We start from the raw sequence: 14,437 nt of genomic DNA, 5'->3' as shown, positions 1-14,437 counted from the left end.
ATCTGTAGGACATTGCAGTTACCTCTGTAAAACACCTCATTGGGCATTGCAGACGGGTCTGAAACCTGCCAATTTCTTACGTGGAGCGGTCAGTAAAATTCACGTCTCTGAGATCAAACCTGTCTAGTCTTCTTCTCCGCCTCCAGATTCTTGTTGCTTTTGTAAATAAAGCTTAAAGATTTACTGATCCTCCATGTGATTCTGCATGTCGGTCAAAAACCAACATGACAAATAAATGCTGTTGAATATGATGCAGTCTGTTGGATGCCCTGAATGCTTCCTCTCTCTGGATTTGCAACAAAGTTCCACTTGTAGAAAAAATTTTTGGTAATTGAGTAAGACTAAGTACAAGAGAGATAAATATTACAAAAAAAACCAACAACCATTAAACCTCATACAATATTTGACAAGTAAATATATAATGCAGAAAAGATACAATAAACTCCTATTTTAATTTATTTATTTTTTGTGTTCTTTAGGTCATATACCTTTTGGGCAAGAATGTAAGGATGGTCATCATTTTTGATGACTGTGTGAAGGAAAGCAATTAAAATGGTAAATGGCCCGCTACTTATATAGCCCTTTTTCAAGTCAGGAGACTTAAACAAAGGTCTTTACATTATAATCAGTATGTCACCCATTCATGCACACACCGATGATGGCAAACTACATTGTAGCCACAGCTGCCCTGGAACTCACTAACAGAAGCGAGGCTGCCATGCAATGGCGCCACCGGACCCTCTGACCACCATACAGGAAGTACACAATGTTGATAAAGTGTCTTGCCCAAGGACACAACGAGACTGAAAGCCGGAACTTGAACTGTCCACATTTCGATTTCAGGGCAAACTCCAAAGCCACTGTCTCCCCAAAGAAATAAAACATCAGGTAGTTCGTCTTCACTATATATATTTTTTTATTACTCAAAAATGTTCTATATAATATTCCTCCAATCCTCCTTATGTATTTTGTAAGCCTTCCTTCATAAATGTCTACATTCAATTCTAGGATTTGGTATTTTGGAACCATCTCCAGAGTTTGCTAACCCACTCTTTGAACCCCAGGGAGCAAATTAACAGCACTGAGCTTTTAGCTTCCCTGTAACCTTTCCCCATCCCTCTGAATGACATTTGTCTTCTCTTTTGCCTTGGGCCCATACGTATGGTAGGCCTGTCAGACAAATGCACAGGGAAGCTGTGTTTGTCAAACCATCACCTGGACGCCTTAATATTGCATTGCTTCTGAATGTAATGCAAGAATGTGTACATTTCCATAGTTTAATTAATTGTGAAGAGTTGGTCTAGTGGCTTAATCTAAAACTCAAAATGCCACAGTAGAGACTGAGAATTACCAGAATTAGTGCAAGACATAACAATAGATGCAATAACACTGAAAAGAAGCAATGAACGTTTGTCAAATTATATTCTGGTTTAGCATAGATTCTTTCTTCTTGGTTTTTAATTTTAGGAATTATAATCTTAAAATCTGCTGTACATTTAATCTTATTACCATGAAAAAAATTCTGTACAACCAGTTTTATTCAGAAAGTTGAATGTGTTATTTCAATTTTATTGACCAGCATATTGAATATCACTGGACAAACTAGAGGGATAAGAGATAACGCTATAAAGATGTTTAAAGCAGGTCAGTTTATAAAACACTCCCAAACCTTGAACATCTACAGTACCAAACCTTTGTTCAATCAGTCGATCAAAAATGGAAAGTTGCACATCATTTAACACATGGCTGTCCAACCTACACTGATAGAGCTTGCAATGAGTTCAAGACTCACATAATCACAGTTACTCTAGACAAGCTGCATATTTTTGCAGCTGAGGTCAACAGGTTAATCACTTAGTTCAATCAGAAAAATCTTTTTTTGTAAGAATGACAAACTATCATTGAAATAGGTCCACTTTAAAGCTACCAAGAGCTAAAAGGTGAGGATGAAAATAACCCCCTTGACTTGCATGCAAATACAAATTGGCAGGACTTTTGGGGAGATGAACAGTACTAGGCTACGTGGAGACAGTGGTCATGGAGGAAAACCTGTAGATGCCAGAATAGGTTGAGACTGGAGTGGAGGTTTACCTTCCAGTAACCGTCAGAGGTGCCAAGTACAAATAGTTTGTTACTGTACTTAAGTACACTTTTTAGGTATCTGTACTTTACTCCATTACTTATTTTTCTTCCTACTTCTGACTTCTACTCATTATATATTAACACAAGTATCTATACTTTCTATTCCCTACATTTTAAAAACAAAAGTTACACGTCACTCTTGGCTTCGGTTTAATGTTTATAAATATTTATTTCACGTCATGTGTGCCATCCAATGTAGATCATTGGTACCATCCACTGCTAGTGAAAACTAGTTTAATTGAATGGGTCATATAACGCAAACACTTATTGGTTAGCTACTCATCAAATTTGTGCTGACGCCAAAGGAAATAATCAGAAGCAAGCAGGTGTTCTTCAAACTGCAAACGCAAATTGTGTATGCCATGCTGCAATGTCGGATTCAGAAAAAGATGTCGAAATGCCTGAACGGTCGGACACAGGCGAGAGCATTTCGAGAGACGGAGACCAAAAAGACCTCCCTTATCCTTGGCCCTATCACAAAGAATTTTCGAAATAGCCGAATAAATGTCATAGACCTTAAATTCAATTCGATTCAATTCATTTTATTTATATAGCGTCAAATTCACAACACATGTCATCTCAAGGCACTTTACAGTTCAACCAGATCATACTATAGGGTCAAATTGATTCAAAGTTTCTATAAATAGTCATATAGTGGCATCTGGCTGTTTTTTAAAGCTTACTTTATACTTATATACTTTAAGTAGTTTTTGGAGCACATACTTTTTCATTTTTACTTGAGTAAAGAGGTCAAGTAGATACTTCAACTTTTACCAGAGTGCTTTTAAAATGCAGTATCTATACTTCTAATTATGTAACAAATGTGTGTACTTTTGACACCACTGGTAACCCTCACATAAAGTCATTGGTATCATAAGTGCATTCATGCTTTAAGGTGACTGAGTCAAAATAAAAAACCTTAAAACTGTGAAAACCATGTATTTTCTTATTTTCACTGCTTTGTGTAAGTCTAGAACGTGAAATACCATTGAAATACATTGGAGTTTGTGATCAACAATCCTCAAAAAGTCAACAGTACCTGTGCAAGGCAATGTAGCTAAAAAAGCTGAACACAAACAGGTGTTTTGAACTTTGGGACACACTTAGTTTGTAGTTCCCAAATCAGTTTAAGTAGTGTAGGGGACGAGGGATGATAATGTGCATGGGCACAGTATATGAACCTCACCTTGGAGCTCATTTGCTGCTAGTAGAGGAAGTGGGGGAAAGAGCTAGTCAATTAGTGACCATAGAGACACAGGAAAGGTAGACAGTCAAGAAAATAGACTCTGAAACAGCCAGAGATGTCCGAATGCCTTAGAGATCAGAGTTACTTGACCTTCGCTGAGGCCTTTACGATATATGCGCAAACACAGAGCTCTTAACGTCACTCCTAGGAAATGATCAAAATATATCTCCATCCCATTTTGTTCAAAAGATATCATACTGAATTATAACATGACCTGGGATCATCATGCTATAGTGTAAGTCTTTTATGGAGTAGTGAGATTCGTATGCAGCTCAAGCTATTTTCCCTTCAGGCCATGAAAGGTGCTTTAAGGCATTTCTGACAGCAGAGACCTTTCTGATTACCTCAGTCGCTTGTAGCGCCACAGAAAAGAGATATCATCATTATCTCGACACAAAGGCGGCCCTCACATTGTTAAAACAATTTGCCGCTTGCTAATGTAAGCTATCAGAGCGCCGTGCAGAACTAGTTCCAAGAGTTAAGTCGTAGGTTTTTTTTTTTTTTTTAAACCCTCCCCCTTCTCTCCCCACTCGCCTGGGGAATCACTGCGGGTACGAAGCTCATTTCCTCATCAAACACCCGACGAGTGATTTGGAATATTTATGAGGCTCCCAATTTAAGTTAAACATTTAACAAAAAAGCATCCGATTAAAATGAGACAGCAGAAAGGGTTAACGTCCCAGTGGGCAGCTGAGGCTAAAAATTAAACACTGAATGCCGGAGCAGAATTAAAGCAGCAGGTCTGTGGCAGATTTGAGCTCAGAGGCTTTGCTGTATATGATATGATATATGTTGAAACAAGGTTTTTATTGTTGGTGACTGGAATTTTAATTAGGATGTTCAAAAGATACTTTTGATCATTTGCATACCAATGTGAAACATTAATGGCACATATATTCAATATGAATGTGATTTAGTGTTTGAGGAATTAAATACAAGTTACTCATAATAATCATTTTCACCAACCCATATAACTATGTAATGTATACCACTGTTTAATTTGCTGCTAATTCTCATAAATTCGTGAATGTCAATATCACAATAAGAATATCAGAGCAAGTAACACTGCTTTGGTCAGAGGGCACATGTAACCCAATGCCATATTGACTTTATTGATAATCTATGGCTTCCTTTCATTCTTTTCCTTCCCTCCTCTGGTCCCTGTAGCAGCAGATCAGTCAGCAGCTGAGAAACAGGGGTCAGCCCGCTCCTGGTCTTCTGCTCAGTGACTCTCCATACTTCCTGTTTAATCACCTCTCCCGCAGGGATACTCCACTACCCATCTATCAAGCCAGGAAAAAAGTTCAGGTCCTCTTTATTCCTGGAGATGAAGGACTTAGGTCAGCTGTGTTGATGATTTATTCTGGTGCTGTGAGGTATTTCTCTCACCTAATGTGTTCCTTTACTTTGTAAATGTAAATATTTAGATTTTTCTTAAACATACAGGGAGTAGCTTTGTGATACAGTCTCTAAAACTCAGAAAAGATAATTAAAAGCAAATAATATGGTAATGTAATTCCCGGTTAATACAGTTTTAGTACAACCTACATGTTTTATTGAGTTGCAATAAAACAGATCCAGGTTATGTTAAAAATAATTTCAGTATCTTCGCCAAGGAGGTTATATTTTTAGGAGAGTTTGTGTGTGTATTTGTTTAGAACTGCCTTTGACGGTTGAACTTAAACGTTAAACTGAGCTATTATTAGTTTTAAGGTTGTAGTCCAAGTGTTTAATTTGTTATACTGCCTGCTTTTATCATAAATATTTGCTTTTATTTTTCTTCTATCATTTTAAAATGTTATTCATGTATTGAATCTTTCTATAAAAATAAATTGGTCTTGCCTTGCCTTATCTGTCTGCAAAATTTGCTGTCTGGTGGGGATCTGCTCTCTCTTTAATATGCAAAATAGTGTAACAAAACTAAACCCATTTGTTCATATTAAAATTACTTTTTAACATTACTCAGTTATGCTTAGCTAAATTGTGTAGTGCTTGACAACTATAATAAAGAACATTTTCTGTAGTACTGTCTGTTCTTCCAAAATCCAAAATAATCTTGAAGTGGATATTTTTTTTAGGTTTACAAGAATTGATCTACAGAATTTGGTTGTTCTGTATTTGACATAGAAAAATATACCAACAGAAGAGTTAAGTACAACTCTTTCATAGCTTTCCCGTCATGTAAAATAATTATATATTTATGTATGTTTGACAGACGTATTATAAAGCAAACAATTTTTTTGTCTTTTTTTTGGCATGTTACATTAATAATTAGTAATGTCTGTGCAAAAAATTTTATTACGAAATTTTTGCAGTATTCACATATTCCAGAAAACATAAATCCTCTTTAGCCAGACAAAATGTTTTTCATGGTTTTATTTTTACTCACAAGAAAACTGGAAACATTTATGAAACTGTCCCAGAAATAATTCTGTAGCTTTTCTCTTTTACACTTTTTAAAAGGTCATCCATTCTTATTTTGCTATGTTCACGCTATGAAAAATGTAAAGTTCTCTTATATTAACACTTTAAATTCAGGTAAAGTTACCATAAATGCTGCCCTAAAGGAGGGATGTTGTTTATTTATGTTGTCACTGGCAGCCCTGAGGGAAGTGAGTGACGGCTCAAACACAGAGACAGAGCCTGAGGCAGCAAACTGCAAAGATTTCTACAAAATCCATCCATCTATCCGTTCGTCCGTCCATCCATCCATCCATCCGTCCGTCCGTCCGTCCGTCTGTCCATCCATCCATCCATCCATCCATCCATCCATCCATCCATCCATCCATCCATAAATAAATAAATAATACATGGTATTAACAACATGCTGGTTGTTATTTATGGTCATCCAAAATACGATCTTATTCTCTCAATAGAGAGATGCACCACTCCTTGGCAGGAGGGGGAGTTAGGCAGGCCAACCGGCTGACCTCTCGGTAGAATCTCTAGCTGTGCAAGCAGTCTGTATAGGCCAGCGATGGGGCATGGAGGACTGTAGAGCTGTGATTAGCTGACATGGTGGCTGAGTTTTGCAAGCTTTCCTATTCTCAGCTGTGGGTGGGCAAAGGGGAAGAGAAGCTAAAATGGGAATGAATCTATTGATCCTTGTGACTTTATGAGAATGACACACTCAAGCTATTTTTAATGGAGGGGGGAACACATTGCTGCTGAAAGCACTCTGTTCATGACGTAGATAAGCTCACACACTACATTGAGAGAGTAGGTGGAAAGACTATTACAAAAGAAAAAAAAACCTGCAGAAAGTACAACACATCACCACTGGTACATCTTGGCAAGTTGTTGTCTTGATTATATTTATACTAAGATGAAATCAAATGGATATCGAATCTTCTTACTTTGGGTGATTTAGATATTTGAAAAATATCAAAAAGAGTGATTAGTAACTATCAACATTAATCTACAGTGTATGTTAAATGGTGACCTGTCTATTATATGTCCAAAACACTGAATATAAAAGAACGATGAACATCTTCAGCCTTATCTGATTCTTGGCCCTTTTCTTGTCTAAACCAATTACCAACAATTACCCTTTATATTAGCCGTCTATTGCAACATGACTGTCAAAGTCAACTTCAAATTGGTTGAACATTGTAATAACTCTATCCCTGCATAGAGGGGGAGTCTTGGCCTAGTCCCACCGAGTGCGCTTGTGCTCTGTGAAGGTTGCAAGTACCTGGTTCAATCCCCACAGCCTCCACTTTGGGTTACAAAGCAAGGCCCTTAACTCCTACACTGCTCTCCGGGCGCCACATAATGGCAGCCCACTGCTCCCCAAGGGGATGGGTTAAATGCGAGAGTTGCTTGTTGCTAATTGCATGTTAGTACAAAAAAATCTATTACTACGCGGAAGAATGAATCAAATCTATTCACGTTCAAAAGATGTTGGAAATGTTTTTTGGTCCAATGTGATGCAATCAGATTTTGTGAATGATTAGCAACTCAAAGGTAAGCATGTGTTTTTAGTTGCGAAGGAAAAAGAAAAATTGGAACACAGATATGCACACAAAAACACTATTGAATTAATTATTGTCTGTTTAATTTTTGGAAGCAACTATCAATTATTTTGCAAATCGATTCATCAGTCGATTAATTGATTAATAATTGGATAGCAGATGGTTCCTTAAAAAAGATTTTTTTATTAAATTAAACCAGGTGAAACCAGGTAAGTTCTGGATATAGCAGATTGACAGGTGAAAATGTTTTTTGTTTTTTATCTTAAACGCTAAATATTATATCGATTTTTTTTATATTATTACTGATCAAGACTTACTAACACCAGATACAAACCTTATAGCAATTCAGCTGGACAAATTCATGACAGGGACAGCCCATTTGATGACTGCCAGAAGTAATCTAGTAATGCCTGATTTTTTTATTTATTTTTTTAATGAGGAATTACCAGACAGAATTAGGATAAAAGGGTACAAGTAAAGTGGAGGGAAAGAAAGCTGTTCCTCCTGGAATCCTTCCAGTCAGAGTTCAGCTGAGGCTTATTCACACTCAGACCATTCACCGAACTCATCCACTATTTTTGCATAAAGTAATTGCTGTCAGAGAACGCGCACGGCTGAAAGTTGCTCTCTGAGCTCAGAGGGTGAGATTAGGGAATAAAACGGCCAAGTCAGTGCTACTCAGGCACTCCTCTGTCATTGCGCTGCTATGGATGAGGGCTGACAGTGATGAATATTGGCCAAAAGTTGGTATTCCACATGATGATTTTTGCTAATGAGAATTGATGAATGTGGGAGGGTGGGACTGGAGATTAGACGATGAGAGGAGGGACCGCTCATTAGGAGCCAGTCATGCTGCGTTGAGCGGCTTTAAGGTGGGCAGGAATGCTATGCCACTCCAGCAGTTTTTAAACAAATATCAGCTGATGCCATTGATCAATTACGCCTTAAAAAGAAGTCCTAAATTTAATCTGTCTATAATAAGAAAACAGAAATCTTTTTTTCTTCTCTCTACGCAACAATAACTATCTAGAAGTGCACTCATGAGCTGTGTGTCAGCCTCTACACATGTTTTGAGTAAGGCATCTATAACAATCCCAGCATCCATATGTATGATTTTGTTGTATCACCTGGGTGTTGGATCACTGCAACTCTTCACTGTCTCAGCTGATGGCTCACCATCCTAAGGAAGGAGCTCAGGGACACTGATGTAGCAGATGGCAGTGTGGACTTTAAAAAGCTGTAGCCCTGAACCAGCCGCAGGCTGCCCTAAAGGCTGGCGCTTAGCTCAGGCTCCACATGTGGCCAACCAAGAAGGACGCACAAGTGGATAATAGTTAATATTGAACCAGGCCATTTATAATCACATGTGTAGTTTATGGAGCTGAACCAGCAGTCCTGTGAGCAGAGGAGGCTGTGGCCAAGAAGTTTAACATTCAGATGCAGATAAAAGAACTAAATGATCACTTTGGGTTATTTCCATACCACCAAACTCTTGGATAAACCTTGTGCGATTCTTCAGGTGATTCAACAACTTGTTGTTAGGTTGATGAAAGAGAATTAGTGGAAATGGTCTTTCAGCCATATGACTGACCAGTTTATGGCCTTCATCATTTTTATTTCCACATTACCACATGCGTAAATGTTCTTGTCCTTCTATTTACTCACTCAAATAAGGTTGTGGACTTTTTTCTTTTTTTTTTTAAGTATGGTATTTAAAGAGTTGAAAATGTTGCCTAAAAATGTTAGGGGAAAAAAATCTAGTAAGAACAAGAAATTAATGAGAAAACAAATTCCTTAATAAACAAAAGTAGGTTCCATGTTTGGTCCAAAGTTGTTCACTTTGTACACTGATACTGATTTGCTGATACAAATATTTTCTTCAGGGAAATTTTTGGATGAGTTGGTGAACTGTTTTCTAAAATTAAATGTTTAAAAATAAAGCTTGTGTAGCAAAAAGATCTACTCAGTTCAATGCATTAAAGTTAATTTAATATATGGTCCTAAGGTTTTAAACATCCACATTAATAAAAGCTGGTGCTGCATCCACTTATAATAATATTATTATATTTCATCAATTTGATTATCCTATTTTAAACTGAGGTACTGACATACTTTATTTGTTTAATATTCTAATTTACTTAGATGCATTTCATCACCCAGCTTGTTACAAGCAGACATAAAGCAAAGGATATTGCATGTCGTATACTTTTTCCTCAGAATTGAATTAGGACATCTCTTTTCTTCACAAAGCAAAATAATTTAATCAAAATATGCATTCAAAACCCTTTTCTGCAGAACTGATGATTGGTTCCTTTTAATCATTCAGCCTTTCAGAATCTCCAATATTAGATTTATTTTTATTTTTATTCATGCAAAAGTCGTTCTTTTTACCTTATTAAAATGATAGTTTTTTAATCTTCAAATGTTCTGTATGTCAGAACACTAAAGCCATTAAACATCTCTCCTGAATGCATTCCCCATTAGAGGAATAGAAGATTATGGCCTAAGTGAAGTCATTAGCTACGCAGAGCTAATGATCATCTTATTTGTTTGTTTAAATCTGATCCATTTCCCTTGCTCCAAGCAAATATTTATTCTCTCAAATGATTTTGATTAGACAAAGTAAAGACAACAGCAGAAATGAAATAATGAAAGTAGAGGAGGCAAAAGCACTCAGCCGATTGCATCCATTACCCCTCTCTCAGTATACAGACCCCTTCGTAGGGATTACCCCTGGTTCCATAGAGGTTGATTATGAGACGACTGCAAAGGTTTCGTTTGATTCGCCCTAGTTAAACGAGAAATTGCAGGCTGAGGAGAGAGGCTAATAACAGTTATTAACCCCGTGCGGGCGCCGATGTAGAAGACCGCCACAATAACGAGGTGCACCACCAAGGTTTGAGACGCAGCACAGCTAGCACACCCCTGAGGAGAAGCTAACTTATTAAAATAATGAATTAGCCGACCAGATTACTGCAGCCTGCGGCAAAGGCAATTATCCTCCTCCAAATCCCTGGACAGAGCTCCCTAGCGCCACCATAAAACAAGTGCTCAGAAAGCAGGAGCCCTCCGCTCCACACAAATGAATAGCCTGTTAATTAGGAACTCTCCCGCTGCGGGTAGCCTTCCCGCTGCCATAACAGAAACCACTTACATGGCGGGAAGAGGAGGAAGAGGAACTGAGGAAAATGACTTGGTAGATACTGAATGGGATTGAATAAGAGTGTGAAACATGAAGAGTAAAGAAAAGTGAGAGTGCATTTAATTTGATAAATAAAAAACACAAGAGGATTATTAATGGAAAAAGGGCCTAAGTTTAGAGATTTTTGCACTGCTTTTTTGGAATGAAAACAAAGTTTTCAAGCATTGGAAGAATTTAACTATTCCCCATGACATAGGGGTTCATCAGTCCTGGCAGGAAAAAAAAATCTCAGACAAGGACGGAAGTGATGTAGGCCAGCAGCAGAGCTAAAAAAGAAGCCCCTGCACTTCATGACATATATATACAGCCCTTAATGGTTATAAATACTTAAGCATCACACAGCTGACACTGTGAACAAAATCTGGACTTCATCTGAGGTAACCTTCTAACTCCACATCAGTAGAAATCAGAAAGTTTTGAAGGCTGGACTCACCTTGTCCTGCATAACTACTTTCAGAGAGAGGTAAGTGTTAAAGTGGAAAGTGTGCCACACAGATACCTGACACTCTGCTGTGGTTCAGTCGCCCTTTTAGTCTTTATATAGATGGTGTCTTGGGACCAAAAGTATTTATTTTTTTCCACTTTAGGCACATGCAGATTTACCAGTTTGTTTTTCTGCAGACAGCCCTTTCAGTATTGCGTCTTTACAGACAATATTTATCAGTACTGCTAGATATTATTTTAAAATTACCCCTAGAAGTTATTAGATTCCGTTATTATACATAGTTTTAAAATTATTTTCATATTGTATCCTGAAAACACAGTATTTGTTTGGGACTAAGATAAAACACAACATAACCATGAAAATTACACATTGTTTTAATTTTTTACTGATTTTTTACTGTGGATTTTCAATCAGGTATTCTATCCTGCTAACCCTAAAGAAAATGTAGAGCAGACAAATGCATTTGTCTCCATTTTTAAATTTAATTAACCTGTTCTATTAGCAGGAAAACTGATTGAGAACTGATAGAAAATCCAGACAGAACTGGAAGAAAACATGTTAGAGGCTGCAAAAGACTTGAGATTAGGCGTGGAGGTTCATCCCCTGAAGTAAAGCAGAATGACTTTTACCAAGGCTCTGTATGTCCAGTTCAACAGGGCTGGTGTTCTGTAACCTTGGAACAATCGATGTTTTCCAGCAACGTGATATTTAACCCAAAATGCAGAATGATACAGAAAAAAGAAATCTGTAGAAAATGTCTATTTAACTGACCTGCATAGGTGAGAGGTAATCTTGCCATTCTATCTGAAGGTAAAGGACCACGGACACATCTATCAACACTCGGACTGGACTTTCAGACCCATCACAAAAATAAAAGCACATTCACAAACTAGACTGGTCTGGAAGTATAAAGAGTATATCGGAAAACAACATTTGTAGAAAAATCTTCATCTAATCATACTAAGTTTGTCTGTAGAGACAAAGATGGCAAAATTAATTGTATTTTCAAAGCTGTTAATGCCATCAAGCTGTAACTGTAATGAAAACTAGTTTCAAGTATTGTTTCAAAGTATTGCAAAGCTGATTGCAAAGCTTACCACAGTTTTCGGCTTTTTATAGAATGTTGGATGATTTTCCAATTTCTTTATTAATTCCTATTGTCTTTGGGGATGTTTTACCACTAGTTTTACCATTAAACATGACATTATATTTTTCTTTTCCCTTGGCTCTCTCCACTTTTGTAAGGTGCCATGTTTACCAAAAAATAAACTAACAATGAAGCCCTATATATTTACATATAGTAAAATTAAGTCTTTATTTAGTGCTTTTTGTCTCAGGAGAAACACTCTACAGTTGCATGGACATGCATGGGCACGAAAGAAGACATTATGCTATTGTACTGTATGACTATGCCTTCAAGGCTTGACATGAATGCAATTTCATGTAATTTGAATGCCTTTCATGAGGCAAGGACTCTTTTGAACTGTCTTAAAAAGCTCATCCACCACGGCAGCAGCCAGTGGCCCTCGGTACAGAGGAGTCATGTCGACAGGCCCAATTAATGATGGGGCGTCTGAGAGCGAATGAATGAGGAGCTTTGAGAGGATTCCTCCACCTTAAATCCCTCTTTGCTGCTGGTCCCTGACTGCCTGTGAAGAACAATCAAACAGCAGCAACCCCCTCCTATTTATCACTTTAAGACATTAGCCAGACATGGGCCTGAATATTAACCAGCTCCTTCTCCAGAAGAGTTCCACACCAAAGGCTGCATGTGGCAACATACATTTTTAATCACAGGGGAAAATGAGGCCTGTCTATTGCTCTCATCTATTACTGTGTGCTTAAGTCTTCTGCGTTTTCCTTTATTTTTTTTTGGCTTCTTGGTCAAAAAACTGTTAGAGCTGTTGTTCCTTTTCATTCTTGAATTTTATATGGATAAAAGTATTGTACTTATACCAAAAATATTTAAAAAAAATAATTCACAAGAACTATCCTCACTTTATGACAGCGATCATTTCCTTGTATTGGTTGAATGTATTTCTGCAGAGGTAGTAATGCATGAGCCAGATTTCTTATGCTTAATTGGAGTCAAGCTCTCCGGAGCCTGGAGCTGCTCCTTTCCCCACATCGGCCTCTGTGGTACTGGGCCTGTGGTGGCAGCAGGACAGGCAGGGCACAGGTATCAGGCATTCAGGGAGGTGATCTGTTCACCCAGTCTTACCCCCCTGGGTTTCCCTGCTGTGACACATGGCACCCTGGTAACAAGGTCACTCTAGTTTTATGGAACCACAGGGGGAGCTGGCCTTATTACCAAGACAGGAGACAATCTTAAGAATCAAAGGCGGAGGATGATCTCCAATCACGTTATTGGCACAAGACAGGAAGGTTTTCTATATCCAGGAGCTTTCCTTCAAACATTTTCAAGGGCATATTTTCATTTAACAAACTTAATTATTATTAAAGAAATATAATCTGACTTGTATAAGTACTTTGCTTTCACTTTTTGTCAACTTATATTTTCAAACTACAATATGAATTATAACATATTTGTTATTTATGACAGAACAATAGCAGGAAAAACTGGGTAAGTAGCAGGAAAATCAAACCATTGTTGGAAAGTCCTGTGTGAAGTTTACCATATGCTGTGTAGAAACACAGGGAGCCCAAACGTCATGTGCTCTGCTGAGAGCAAAACTTTGACAACTTTTCTACAAAACAGTCTCTGGTGGAAAAAACAAAAATCTCTCCCAAAAAACACAACCGTCCCATTGTGAAGTATGATGGAGGCAGCTTTATGCTTTGGGGACAGGAAGGCTAGGCAGTGTTGACAGAAATACTAAGTGGAATACCAAAATATGCAAAACCTAAAGACAGAAGCCTCTAGAATTCTTGTTATTCCAGCAGATGGTGCTTTTACAGTTATTTGACAGTGTAGATAGATACAAATAAATGCATTTTAATATAGATAACAGTTATACTCTGACCTTTCTCGTATTTACAGTCCGAGAAATGGTAGAAAAAGTTCAAGCGCTCAACTTTGTAAAAAACAAGGCAAGAGAACGAGCCACATTTGTAGTGCCACCCCAGGAGGAAGGAAAAAAACATCTTCAGGGAGAGCTATCAAAGAACTGAAGTAGAGAGCAAGATCATGAGGTCACAGAATTACTTCAGTAATTTATCAAATTGATTTTATTTAGATCTGTACCAGGTGAAAAAACTGTGGTTATAGCACAATATAATCTTTTCAAGCCTTTAAAACTATATTGACACCCACCAAAAGGATGATCTTCAAGACATTAAAATTTTTTAATGCTGTTATTATATAAAATACTATGTTTTAGGGTTAACACAAAAGAGTCATATTTGATCAAATTGTGGAGAAATTGCTATTCCTTTAATCACATATAAGAGTGATAGTCTGTACTGCA

The sequence above is a fragment of the Cyprinodon tularosa genome, unplaced genomic scaffold (assembly GCF_016077235.1).
Source record: "Cyprinodon tularosa strain WSP-4 unplaced genomic scaffold, ASM1607723v1 ctg3, whole genome shotgun sequence".
Lineage (NCBI taxonomy): Eukaryota > Metazoa > Chordata > Actinopteri > Cyprinodontiformes > Cyprinodontidae > Cyprinodon > Cyprinodon tularosa.
Note: the sequence above shows the minus strand (reverse complement) of the source record.